Source organism: Pygoscelis adeliae, unplaced genomic scaffold (genome assembly GCF_000699105.1).
Source record: "Pygoscelis adeliae isolate BGI_AS28 unplaced genomic scaffold, ASM69910v1 Scaffold172, whole genome shotgun sequence".
NCBI lineage: Eukaryota > Metazoa > Chordata > Aves > Sphenisciformes > Spheniscidae > Pygoscelis > Pygoscelis adeliae.
This window is the reverse complement of record NW_008824338.1, coordinates 7,306,479-7,321,353: the sequence shown is the minus strand read 5'-3', so window position 1 is coordinate 7,321,353 and position 14,875 is coordinate 7,306,479.

Here is a 14,875-nt window from a genome sequence, read left to right as displayed (position 1 = left end):
CATTCATGAAATCTCCCTTAGCTCTAGATGAGTTTAAAGGTGAAATTCAAATTCTACTAAAATGCAGAAATTATGAGATTAGTTGTTAAGTTTGGAGACAGAGGAATGGAACAGTAATATAGCTTCTGTCACGGCTCTCTGCTTTGGCCTTGTGCTGTTTTGCTTTTTGCTTTAGCTAGTTTCAGTGTTTCCCTGAGCTCGTAACTGGCCAGGTGAACTAAGCTGATTCATGCAGTTTCCTTTTAGATCGAGGTTCCAGCAGTTTTCAGGTTTTTACTTCTTTGTGTAGGATATTGACTTAAAATATAGTCATCTTCTGCTTCCCTGCCCCTTTTTAATGTTAATTTGGGGGGTTCTGCCAGCTACAGCACTGGTAATTGATTCAATCAGGGTAACAATTTGTTTACTCCTTTGCTCATGGAACTGAGCTAATGCAGTTTGGTTTGTTGTTCTGGAAGATCGTTTTTGGAAGGCCCCTCTCTGCTGGGTGCAACCAGCTAAATTTAACACATGTAGTCACTTGTAGTTTGTAAATAAACTTCAAGTTTGCTGCATCACCATCTGTACATGTCAGTACAGAAATGTGACTAAATGAAAACACTGGAGCTGTAACTAGCTCTTGAGAGAGAGGAGGCATGAGAGGAAGCAGACAGATCTAGGGAGGTGGCTTGTATGAGGGAGATGACTGCTGAGACATGCCTGCCTGGAAACGGCAGGTGACGCAAATGCAAAATTTATCAATTAACAGGGGCTGCAGCAAACAAAAATGTGAGCATTTAGGAAAATATCCTAGAAAGATTCCTGCGATCATTTTCTTGCCTCATAGAGGGAAGAAGTAGCATTTACTTGTTCTTTTTTGTATATGATTGTGGTTGTTGTTGCTATCTTATTTTTACGATTTAGATGAATACAAGGGCTATTTGTGCCCAGTGCCCTCTATTTATGCTGCCTGGTTTAGAGATCAGAAGGACATAGGCAGACAGTGAGTGAACAATATTTAAGCAGGGGCTTTTTAAACAAACTGAGAATACAGCAGCTATACATATCCTTAAGCTTGTATATATGATTAGATAACTACTAGCTACATCATGAGCTTTTTCACCAAGACAGGTTATTGTTGATGTTCTCTGGTCAATGGCATATTCCATTTTTTATTGGCATTACTACCAAAATCACTATCAATAGTAAAATAGCAGTCTTATTGCTAATTTTTTCAACAGCAGCCCAGCTTTCAATATGCAATCTTAATGGGATACACTCAGGAGCTAAGTAATTACCTAGTTGTGAGGGAGTTGTACAAGATTAGAAAAAAAACTTGGAGTACTTCACATCAATCGAGATTCATCTCAGAACTTTCATCTTGCACCTCATCAATTATAGCTGTGTATTGCATATTCTCATTTTCTGTTCTGTTTAAAACAGACACATTTCAAATCTTTTTTTGTTCGATCAAAGGGAAACCTGTTCATCTGGGGGAATGTTTTGCTTTGTTGCGTCTCCTGGTATTTGTATCCTTTCCAACTGTTCCACGTTTTCTTCCATTTCTCACTTCCCCATGGATAAGGAGGAAAGTTAGATTTGAACTGCAGTAAGTAACATTTCTTTGTTCTCCTCCTTTCTCATTGCACTCTGTGGTGATAGTCCTCTCTCTTAAAACAAGAGTATCTTTGTTCCCTTTGTTGCACAGTTTTCGTGAGATTAATTTCTTCCTTTTCCTTTCAAAGCCATTTAGGATTTTTTAAAATCTGAAAGGATGTTCATTTTAGGCAAGAGTCTATATGAGGCAGTTATAGCAAAGGGAAGATACTAAAGATGATTTAAACATCACCGAGTCTTCTAATTGCCTCACGCGGAGGCAGGCAAATGCAGAGTCTTGTCTTCAGAAGTTGTGGAACTGTGATTGGACTTCTAAGTGACTTCTCTTGCATTTTATGATGCTTTCTAATGAGGGAAGCATACTTGTTTTCATCAGATCTATGAACATACCTTAAGGTTTTTCTCCTTGAGCTGCTGTGGTAGCTAGTATAATCTGAGGTGACAAACATTAATTTTGACAGGCTTTATTTGTATGGCTTAGAGAGTCACTAAAACCAAGATTCCAGTTTTGTTCATAAATCCACTGCTAGTATTCCTACTTATATGATACTAATAATTTTATATGCAGTTTATAAAGTATACAGGTTTTAGCAGATTTGAATTGCATCTGATCAACAGAACATATCAGTGAGTGTGAAAAAAGAGTGGACATCTTTCTAAAAACTGTAGCGTATGTATAATGCACACTGGAAGTTCTGCTATGAACTTCAGAAGTTCCGGATGCCAATGAAGTGTCCCCTCAGGCCATAAGTTGAGAGAGCATCCTTCGGACAGCTGCCAGAATCCACAATTAGATTCCACTTCTGGAGATCATAGAAAACTCAGGTGAGAGTAAAAGGCATCACATTGAGTATCATCAGAAGTACTGCAGTATGTTCACGATGAAAAAGCTGTCCAGAGAGCAAGGCAATAGCAATTGAGAAAGGAGAGGCTTCTGGGAAGTCAGTGAAGCTGTCGGGGGTGGATCAGCAGCATATGAGACAGAGTGTACCTTATCTTCAGAAGAAGTAAGGACAAAACTCGTGAGCTGGTGCATTAGTGTAAATCACTTATATTCAGATATATCAATGCAAAACCTACAATGATGGTCATCTGTGCCATCCTCACTAGAGAGATAGTGGCTGTGGAAACTTTTTTTTGGTGGAAATTGTTACCGTGTGAATATTAAATGTGAAGAGAATCAAAATTTTAGAAGATGGTGAGAATTATGATCTAAAATCAAATATGCTGAAATAGAAAATGTTGCATACATAAGAGCCATTTGCATCCATTAGGAAAATATCTTTATTTATCCAAAGATAACAGCAATCAACAACCTCATAGCAAGATTGCTTGCATCTGTGAAGTTACAAGCAAGCCAATGAAGAAAAGATCAAAGAAGTGCAGCTGTCGTAAGCTGGAGGTCAGGTCTGAAGGACCAAAACATGGAATTCATTAAGATAAAGTGATACTTATCATGTTCCCAAAGTTGTTGCGTTAATCTACTATGTGTAGATTACTCGGTGCAAGAGGCAAAGTTGAAAACAATTTGATCAAAAGAACAGATGTTTAAAATGGTTTTGAGTAGAGTTTTACAGACAACTGATGACGTCAAGTGTCTTTAAATTGGATCTCTACGTTCCTTTGGAGGAATCTTAGTGTAGCAGGCAATTGAGAAGTAATCAGCTGAAGAGATTCCAAAGAACAGGATGTACAACGAAATTTACTCTCAAAATAGTTAAGTTAGGTGGTAATTACATGCATGAGTTAGTAATCATACAAAACAACTGACAGCCATGATTTGACTGATTAATTTCAAGATAACTCAGGAAGACCTGTAAGTACATATGACTTTAAAATATCGGGTAGGTGTTGAAGCTCTGTTTGAAAAGTTTGAGAGCACTAGATAAATGCAGTCAGTGCTAATGAGGCAGATGCTGTCGGTCCATTAACTGCTTGGCCAGTTTCCTCTCTGATGTTGTTGATAACCTATTGAAGTATGTAAAGTTAGGGAAGAAGCACACGATGATATCAGGAGGAATTGTTATAGAAGTGATTCACCTTCATAGAAACATTAGGCCTAGATGTCCAAGTAGAAGTTTAAGATGTTTTCAAGTACCAACAGAAAGAATGGAGTTGAAAAGTGCTCAGGAAAGGATGTTGGAGGAATTTGTTAGGACAAATATTAATTGTTGTGCAACACAGAGAGCCGAAGGAGTCCCTGTGTATTCCCTGGGCACTGGCGCCATTGGATGGGTTACAAGTGTGACTCCTACTGAGATCATCATTGTCTCTGTTACAACAGAATGAATTTAATCCAAAGAATGAACAGTGTTAACTAGGCATTGACTTCACCAAGTTATTAGCACTACCAAATGATACAGAAGCTGCAAAATCTGTCTAATGTTTGATATTTCCAAAGATGACAAAAAAATGTGCAGAGAGAGCAACAGAGGATCCAAAGCAAGTATTCATTTCGAGAACAGAACTGTGTACCAATGGAGAAAGGTTTTTAATCCCATCAGCAGCTCAGGCCTCATCAAATTCATGGCAGAAGAGAGTAAGTTTATGTGATAAATTTTCCATGTCATAAATGAGTCCCTAAGCTAATCAGTGACTTGAAAAAAATCTCAGACTTAATAAATTCTCTTATGAAAAGCTGAGGGACTTTTTTGCATGCAGACTGTGCCTCAAGTCATGGATACAAATCAGCCACAGTTACCCCTGAAGACATAACTATTCTTGAGCTTAGCCTTGGATACAGCAATTTTATGTCTCACCCAGAATATCAGATGACTGGAACACAAGCCTGGACAAGATTCACAGGCATCCATGAAGTCAGATGCTCCCCTGAGGCTGATGTCTGTGGAGCAGTAACAAGCCTATGTGTCTTGTTTGGGATGTTAACACTGCTAGTGCTTTTATGGGTGAGGGAAAGTTTGGAGATAGAAAACTCATACAGGTGTAGCTCCAACCGCTAGCAATTTCATCAGACGTTTTTGAAAATAGGTGACATGAAATCCTGTGATGGGCAATACTTGGTGTCAGTAAGTTTCTTATATTAGCCTTTCTTCCAAAATGAATGAATTAGGTCCCAGCTGTCTTTGGGCATGCACTGTCAGTTTGCACTGTGTACAATTACACTGGAATTTGGAGGCAGTTGCTGCAGCGCAAACCTCTTTTGCTCAGTCCTGCAAGCTGTGGCTGAACAACTCATACCCAGAAGAATCGGGACAGGGAGTGGATGTTTGGATCATCACCCCCACGGCTGCCTTTTACATTTTTTATCAGGTGTGTCCTCCACGATAAGTGCACATGTCCAAATCAGTAATGCCTTTTCTTGAACAGAGGGGTGCAAACTGCAACTCTCTGCCTACCAGGAGATTAAAGATGAAGAGAGATACTGAGTAAAACCATTTCACTGAAGATTTGTAAGATGAGGAGGTGAATTATTTTGTTTGAAATAGAATCTTACATGTGTTTTATAGTGTATGAACATGTTAAGGGAAAATACTATGTTGTCTGTTTATGGTGCTTTTAAACAATGAATGTATATCCTTCTTATTGTATTAATAATCAAATTTTGACTGATAAATATGTAAAGCTTAAATGTTACAGTGCAAAAATATGTCACCAACAGGCAGGGCACCATTTTTAAAAGCTTAATCATCACTTTGAAGCTACCAAAGGCTGTAGGATCTGAACGAAGTCCAGCAACACTGATGTCCTCAAAAAGCATTATTAAACTTTGCTACTTCAAATGACACCAGCAGCTGAATTTTCTGACCTTGGTTCATTGACTCCATGAGCTGAATGCTACTCCCAGGAGCTTTACACACAGCAAGCTCACCAAATTAACTGGATTTTCCTCCCAGGTGGTTCCTGACAATGACTTTTCTAACACAGTGACACGGAGAAGCCCTGTAACAATGGTTATCTGTGCCTGACTCAGAGTAATTGAAAAAGCTATCGTTTCAGCCCCTCAGTGTTGCAGTCTAATAGCTTCCTTTTCATTGCCCTGTTCTTTATTTCCCTTGATATATTCATCAAGCCAATTAAAAAGAAAAAAAAAATCAAAATAAAAACACCTTCAACACAACACTCTGGCTTCCCAGTGTGTGATACACACAGCGTACCAGCAAGCCTCAAAGGAACCTGATCTGTCAGTGATGGTAACAGTGTGGTGGTGGAGCAGGGGCTTTTTGTAACAGCGCATCAAGAGTGAAGAGGGAGCATCCACAAAGCAAACACCAATTCCTGAGGTGCACCTGCGGTGTAGGAATAGGAAGGCAGGACAGCTCACCCTATTTCATCATGCCTGCGTGAATTCACCGAGAGGGGCACTTTCCTATGGAGCATGTGATGAATGAACATACAGACTGCAGCTATAGGGAACAAATGCAATCTTTCGAAAGCCAGAGGAGATGAGGGAACTGCAGACTGCAGCAGAGTCTTAAGGTATGTCACAAAAATAAAGTAAACGTGAAATACAGATCCTTGCTGCAACAGAAATCACCTGGCACTGCAAAGCAGTGGATATAAGCAAACTAGCAGGAGGAATATTCATTGTAATTCCCTGCGGGACCAGACAGTCCACCCACAGGTGGCCAGGAGAGACAGCTTGAATCATCAAAGAATTTGAGCCTTGAGAGCAATGCAGAGATGTGAAAAAGCAAGCTGTGTTATGTCCAATCGCTCACAGTGCAGATGCAATGAGCAGTATCCAGGAGGTGGACTTGGTTTAAACTGTGACTGATCCCAAGAGCTGTAATTTTAATATTTATCAGCTCTTTCTTGTGGACGGCAATAACTGTGTGTAATCCTACTATAGCCTGAAACTTATTGTACGGCCCCAAAATAAAATGCTTCTAAAGAAATTCCTTTCTCGCACAAGGAGGCAAAAGGTACATGACAGCATTGAGCAGTGTGTCGAGATTCCAAGCTCCAGAGCCAGCTCTGCAGTTCTAGCTTTATAAGAAAATATCTATCTATAAAGTACATGAGCTACAAGGTACATGAGCTAACTTTAAGAAAAAATGTGGGAGTCTACTAGCTATACTTTGTCACTCTGAGCAATGCAAGATGGTATCACATACTACTGTTGGAGAACATATTGCTAGACTTGGGCACATTTAACACCTTCCTTCCTTTTCTGCTAAAATAGATGGGTTTGCACTTGTGTTTAAAATTAAGTAAAAAATTAAATGTCCTGCCAAACTCGTTTCTCAGACGGTATGGTTAATGACTTGCAGTAATAACCAGCATTGACCTCTGTCAGTTCATCCTGTTTCACTCTTTTTTCAAAAGGTTGAGACTTGGCTAGTTTGTTGTCAAGAGTGACACAGAGCAGGCTGAAAAGAATTCCAGCCAACTGGTGTGCATTTTAATTAATTTTATATAGTCTGAGAAATTTCAGGAGCCTGAGAAAATGCTTAGCTAACAATATTTGAAAAAAGGAAGTAGGTAGCAGGCCAGCCGTGCTGACCCCAGCAGCAGGCAAAATAATAAAAAGGATGATATAGGAGTCAGTTAAAAACTGGAATATAAAGATGTAAACCATGAGAAAGTAATTTTTAGGTGATATGTTATTATGGAGAAAAAAGAGATCTTATCCCACTGTGTCCTTTGACACCATTATTTGAGGTTATTACCTCAATTTGTAGATAAAATTTCGTTCACAGGGCATTTGATGAAATACTGCCTGGGGTTCCAATAAAGAAATTAGCAATAACTAGTGCGAACGAGGTGTGCTTTAAATAGATTAGGAATGAACCGAGAGATCTCACAAAGTAGCCTGCGATGTGGAATCATCACTGAGTGGAGTGTTTCTGAGAGGATTTTGCAGAGACAAGTACTAGATCTGACAGTAAACAGGACTCGAAAGCAAATACAGGATTGTGGTTGACCAAATCTGGATGTGTCACAAAACTGCCAGAATGGCAAATAGCACTAAGGGGAGGGCAGTGAAAAATTACAGACAAAATGCATTTTAATATAGACAAATGTGAAGTTACGCATTTAGGAGCAAGGAGTGTGGACAAATCTTCAAAATCAGTAATTTAGCTCCAAAAGCTGCAGCTCTGACCCGGAGGCACAGGTCAGAGCAGACAAGCATCTCAATGTGATATGTTAGCAATCCCAAGAGATCTTCTTGCAAAAAGAGGTAGTACAATCCTCACATTGGTAAGTATGGCAGTGGAAGGAGGGAAGTGATTTCACCTGCTAAAATACTGGGTATGCTTCTGCTGTCCAGGTTTTTAAACTATCTTGGAAGAAGGGAGAGTGTTGAAAAACTATGAAGTTCAAAAACTGAAGAAAATGCCTCACAGCAAGAGATTTGTCTGTTTAGCTTCTTTCAGAGAAGAGCATCATTAAATAATTCTCACTATCTTAAAAAACTTAACTAAAATACTGGTATCAAAAGGCACTATAATTTAGCAGGGAAAGGCACGAGCTCTAATGACTGGGGGCTGAAGCCAAGTACAAAAAGAAGCAAGACACATTTAGTGATGAAAACGATTAACACTGGAACAAACTCAAAGACGTCGTGGATTCTCCATCCTGTGAAGTGTTCCAATCAAGACTGCTTTAGTTAAATGCATTTGGGTAGAAGATAATAGAGGTAAATGTGTGAAACGCAATGACCAAAGGCGAATTGGGTCCAGAGGCAAAGGTCAATATTTGTGAAGGTCTTGGTGCCCCCATCAGCCAGGTGATGACCTGGCTGGAGGACACTCTGGCTCCTTCACTGTCTGCACACCCAGGTTTCTTTCTTTCCTACAAGGGGAGGAGAAGTGAGGGCCTGAGGATGAGACATCCCTGTCTTTTGTGGGCTCACGATTTAGCCACACACGCGCCCAGGCCCAGGAGCTTAGAAATACACCCGAGTCCTGCAAATTAGCTGTAGTCCTAAATGGCTGAGCAGGAGGCAGGTTTGTGAGTTGGTTTGTGCAAGCAAGAGCTAATTCCCTCTAGTGGGCTGCAAACACGTGCTGCAAAACCTATATTATCTATGGTTTTCTACTACTTTGAAAAAAATGTCATGTGCTATTTATAACTGGGTATTGAGCTTTGTGGTTCAGACCAGAAACAACTGGCTGGAGAAAGGAGATTCCCAAGCACAGAATAAGACCCTGGTGATACTGCGTGTTTCTAGTTAGATCTAGCAGTACCTAAAGGTTCTTACCATTAATTTATGTGTGACTGTGTATGTAGGCAATAAGCTGCTTCTAAAAGGAGAGGAGAAGTTTTCCAGAATGTCTGGCACTTTTCACTATTTCCATGTTAGTTTTAATTGCTTCCCTTGAGATGTACAGAACAGAGTTCAGAAACACAAGAATTATAAATAATGGAAAAGTATTATGAAGTATTCTATCTGAATAATGACATACTGTATGGGGTGCAGGTGCCCAGGTGCTGGCAGTGGGAGGCTGCAAGGGTGGCCTCTGTGGGAAGATGCCGGGGCTGCCCCATGTCAGACACGGACAGTTTCAGCCAGCTCCAAAATGGACCCAGTGCAGGACACAGCTGAGCCCATCAGCAAAGCTGGTGGCACCTCTGTGGAAACATACTTAAGAAAGGGCAGAGACAGGATGAGGGAACAAAAAAAGTGAGAAACAGCAGGGGAACACCAAGGTCAGAGGAGGAGGAGGTGCTCCATGGTGGTGCAGGCACTCTACCACCACCAAAGGACCGTGCGGCCTGCAGAGGACAAACACGTGCACACACACCCTGGAGCATGTACAATTCCCTGGAGGGACTGTGGCCTATGGACAAGTCTGTGCTGGAGCAGGTACACCCTGAAAGAGACAGCAGCCTGTGGAGGACCCACACCAGAGTGTAGGAAATGAATGAGAAGGACGGAGCAGCAGAGAGAAATCTCTGTGTCCTGATTGCACCCCCACCCCCACCCGTTGCCTCACTGAGAGAACTGGGTGTAATCTGCAGTGATAATCGGCGTGGGGGATTGGGGAGGAGAGGTGCTTGGGTGAAGATGAGCCTGGGAAAGGTGGAGAAAAGGTGGTTTCCTTAAGTGTGCAAATGTTTGTTTGATATTTTTGGTTTTGTTTCCCAGTATCCAAATCAGTACTCAAATATTTATCTCAATTGACAATAAATTAAGTTAAATTCCACAAGTCAAGTCTGGTTTGTCCCCAACAGTAATTGGCAAATTATCTCCCTGTCTTCATCTCTACCCATGAGCTTTTTTGCTCCTGTTCTTTTTCTTTTCTCCCCTGTCCAGCTGGTTGCAGGGCAGGGTGGGGGAGTGAGCAAGCGGTTGGGTGGGAGTTTCACTGCCCATCCAGGGTCAACCTGCCACACATTTTTAGTCTGAGGTGATACAATTTGCATGATTATTAGTTAATTAATCCTAAATATTCTTGAGAGATGAGATTATATCTCACAAGAGACCTGACTTTCAAAGGAAGGGTAATAGGCATCTTAAAATCAAAACAAAGCTGTTTTGCTTAAAATAGATACAATAAAGCTGATAGGATATGACATTACATGTATTTTCTCAAACATTTTAAAACCTTTTAGAAAAATACAGCTATATGGTTTGAACATTGTGTTTAAAATTTTCTCTAAAGTACACTTGCAGCAATATGCTCTGTGAGAACTGAAAAGTAAAGATGGTGATTTATTTCATTGACTAAGGTAACCAAAATACAAAAAAATAAGCAGCAATTAAAATTAAAAATTCACAGTTACTCTTAAGTCATCAGTAGTTGTTACTTAGATATCACAAATTGTTGAGTTTTTCCCTTACGAGTATTCCTTTTAGTACAAATCGGATATTTAAACTAATATATGCCACTGGTAATTATTATTCCAAGTATAGTTGACATTTGAAAGCTAGTAATCACACTGGAACACCATATTAAAATGTTAATTTTAATATAGGTATAGGACAGACAACTTAGTTATGCTCCCAGTTAGGCCATTTCAGTCTTTCCATTGCTTTCTACGTGACAATCAAGAAAAGAGCAACCCAGCCATACTAACAGATAGACAAGAGTGTGAATCAGGTGTGATTAGGGTCACTCTTGAAACCGCCTTGCAAGAGATTCTTCTTAATTTTTGATCAAAAGAGATTATAAATCTTATTTTATTTGCTTGTCTTAACATTTCTTCAAGGCAGGAGAGTTTCCGGAAAGATTCATCTCCAAAGATACAAAGAGAGAGAGAGATGAGTCTTTCTTGCTGCTGCAGTGAGGGTTGGGACTGCCAGCTGCAGCCAGAGCTTTATTCCTCCCGGCGATGACAAGAGCAGCTGTGGTGCCAAAGCCCCTGTCAGCTCAGAGATGATCTGTTATGGATGATCTGTCAGGGGCTGTCCCAGCTGATGTCTCTGTGCCACTTCTTCAAATAAATTAAGAAGCCTTTCTTCACGGTGGGCGCCGTGCTCCTGCTGAGCTCCCCCAACCGTTTTGTCCCCAGCACACTGCTGTGATCCTCTGCATGCGCAGCAAGGGCGATGTGGCAACAGTTGTCGTCACATAACTGATTAGCTGTGACAAAGTAGTCTTCTGACAGGAAGAGACAGTCAAGCCATGATGGCCTAAGGCGAGGCAGGGGTTATTCTCTTCCTGAATCAAGGCAGCAGTGAAGAAGAGGGCAAGGTGGACCAAAGTCCTGAGGTTTCTGTGGGGCTTTGCATGGTTTCTACTCATGCAATTTGGGGGACACTCCCTGACAGCTCCTGTATGCGGCAAGGCTCGGGGGCATATTTGCAGCTGGATAGCAGTAGCATAGACTCTCTTATCTCAGGGGAGTCAGTATGGATGTGTGCTTGTTTCTGTGCCATCTGATGTGCCAGTCCTCAACTCAACTCAGAAGGAAAAAGACAGTTGTTCTCTTCAGCCAGCAGCTGCCACTACTGCCTTTTTCCGGCTCAAAACAATTTTGAAGGAGAAAGTATTTGCTAAGCAGCTGGACTTATGCTTGTTTGTGGGTTTTGTTCCTTTGCTGAAAAAAGAGGGACTTGAGTTGACAGCATTTATTCCCTTAACTTCACAGCACCAGCTGCTATTGCTTCTGAAAGAACCCAGAGTAATAATCCTGGTGCTTTTACGTGGATTGCCAAGCTTTGTATTTAGCTACTATCACAATTTAATATGTGTGGCTGATGCTGTAAAAGGCTAACTATACACAGGGGGAGAATCAGGACGAAAAATTATGTGGGGGACTTCTGTTAAGCTCCACCCTCAAAATAAACTCTGTCTACGTGATGTGATACGATGACTGAATGGAACAGATGTTGAGTTTGATCATATCTTAGTCTTAGACTCTTGGCGCTTTTCTCTCCCTCATGAAGTCCAGAAGCACTCAGGGGTTGAACTGAGTTCCAGCTGCTTAAATTCTAACTGAGATTTACAGGACTCTCAGTATTACTTTACATTGGTTTGTTCTTAGATGCAGTTTGGTGCTGCCTCTCTTTTATCATGTGCTGTGAAAAGCAGCAAACCAAGGTTGACATAGAAGGTGCTGTGCTTGGATAGATGCATTAGGGTGCCCTGAAACGAACAGGGCAAGTCATACTTCTCAGAGTCCCAGTGCAAGTAATTTGTTGGTTATGCTTGCATCTTGTTTGCAAAGCTATGAAACCTCGACCTCCCTTTGCTTTTACTGAAGTCGTGCTTCCTGCAGAACCAAACGCTTTTCTGTGCCAGCCCAATCTGTGCCGTGGCGGCACTGGACAGGAAAGGAGGACAGCCGATGAAGGTAGAAGCATGATCTGTTAGCATCTGCAGGGCTAGGGGTAAGCGAACAGCTAATTGAAATGTTCCATTCATTAGGTTTTGACAAAAGAAAATAGATTGGCAGTTTTAATAGAAATGCCTGTTTAATATTAAAAGTCTGTTTTAACATTTTTCTCATTTAATAAAAAAAGAAAACCTGACATTTCTTTGAAGAAAACATTGGGATGTAAGCTATTTTTTTCCCCTTAAAAATATTACCTAGGAATTGCTACTGTGTAGCAAGGGCTGAACTTTTTTAAAAAGCAGCAAGCCAGACTTGTAACCACAGTATCATTTTCTCAAAGTCACTTTCAGGTGGCTGAGCTTCACAGACCACTGAAGTGCTTAGCCCTGGGGTGTTTTCTCGGCTGCACAAGGCATGGCCGGTGCAGCTCTGCGTGCTTGCAGTGGCTGGTCACTTCCCAGGCAGAGGCGGCCACACACTGAAAACTGGTGCGTGCATACAACTCTGTGCACGGCTGGTTTTATCGACATGTTGGTCTTTGGAGACTCAAAATTATTTCCTTACCTTCTTAGAGTCTTTGAGTGTTTGATACAGACCATAGAATCATAGAATCATAGAATCATTAAGGTTGGAAGAGACCTCCAATATCATCGAGTCCAACCGTCAACCAAACACCACCATGCCCACTAATGGGAATACACAATTAGCTTGAGTCTTCACGCAGTTCCAAACTTTACTATTCACAAGCCCAGTAGTTTTAATCCTGTAATGTTTGGTAATTGTTAGTTGAAACAATGTCTGGGTTTTTTTGATAGCAGAAGTTGGTGGGTTAGTACATGGCCAGTGCTAACACCTTCTCTGTGCGAGTAACCTGCAGGCCTGACTGTCAGCCTTCCACAGGGGCTGTGATTTCCTCCCGTGGCACTCGAGGTGTAGGGGACAGGCACAGTTTGAAGCCAGTCTGGATAATGCTCAGCACAGCAGGGAAGAAACTAGATTGCATCTCTCTAATGGTGCTGCTTTGCACCCTCAAGCACCCTGGGTTTTTAGGGGTTTTTTGAGAAATAAATGCAATAGAGGTCACTCAGTTGCAAGTAATTAAATGGTAATCAGTTTTTAATCTTTGAGCCTATTTTTTATTACTTTGCTACACTAATTGCTTAACTCCCAGCGGTGAATGTGTTTTTACTCAGCTGAAGCCTTAAATGTTTTATTTCCTCCTTTTGGTAAATATTTAAAGATCCCATTGATAATTCCTACCTCTGAGCCTGAGAGCTGGAAGCAGCACATTCATCACGCATAACAAAGATTTTTAATTCTTGCTTTGAGGGAAAACGTGGCAAAATCTTACTCACAAATGAAACATTTACACGGAAATAAACACTTCCAGGAAAATCCTACATGACTATATTGGCCACATGTACTGTAATGAGCGGGGTGCTGGCAAGTTGTAGCATACAGACAGTCAGAGAAGTGCGAGGGACCTGCTGAGCCTGTCCCGAGGTTTCAAAGCAGCTATTCAGAATCTGGTCAAGCTCTACCCTAACACTGGCTGGGCTCTTTGCTCCTCTGTGGGGACTGCTCCAGAGCAACAGTCCCGTGGTTGTTAGGAACCTTCTAGTTTCCAGCCTAAATGTGCATGTGGCTTTTATCCTGCTGCTACGTCTTCTCAGGCTTAGAAATATTCAGAGTTAGGAAATAGAAATTCTCAGTCAAAGGTGATCCTTCCTCTCTCTCTCGCCCACCTGCTGGGGGAGACGTATTGTCCCTCTCCCATTGCACCACCAGGAATAACCTCTTGTCGCCACGTATTGGTGAGACATCGGAGTGGGCTTTTAAGTAAAAGTGCATGTTCTAGCATGTGATAAAACACAGAGTAAGGGCAACGCTGAAAAAAACCCAGCCCAGCTTCCTGAACGTGAGTGGGGAAGATATTTACATGGGAGGGGCCGTATAGCAGATTTCTATATTTATGCTTTCTGGAAACAATAATGACATTATCAATAGTAACGTATTTTCATATTTAGTATGGATACCATCATTGCCATTAATTCATGGGAATTATTAAGGTTTGAATTGATAGAATAATTTAAAAGAGAGTTTATATGTGAATTTGTTTACGAAGAAAAGTTTAATACAAATGAAGCTAACGTGGCACTCTGCAAATTGACTGGAGCTCAGCAGAAGCCACCCTGAAAATCTAAACAGCTTCCTTCTTAATGTTGGACCATTTACGGCATTATGGCCATGAAAAGATTTAGCACAGGATTTCTTTTACGCATGTTAGGCCTTCTCTGGTGCTGCAAATTGGCCTTATTTAGATTGGGTAAAAGAGGCAATAAAAATCAGGACATTAATTTTAAATAGAGCTGGTACGTTTTTAAGAACAAAACAGTCGTATTGTAAAGAGTCCGATTTTTTCAGCAGAGGTAGTGCGAGGTCTTTGCTTACTTCCCTGGGGAGCTCCGGGCCGGAGAGGAGAGGGCAGAGCCGAGCCGGGCGGGAGACTGGGCCGGGGGAGACCCGGCTGCCCGGCATCAGCTGTCGTGGGAGGCTGAGGGGCTTTCGGCGCCGCAGCCGGAGCCCCCGGCCC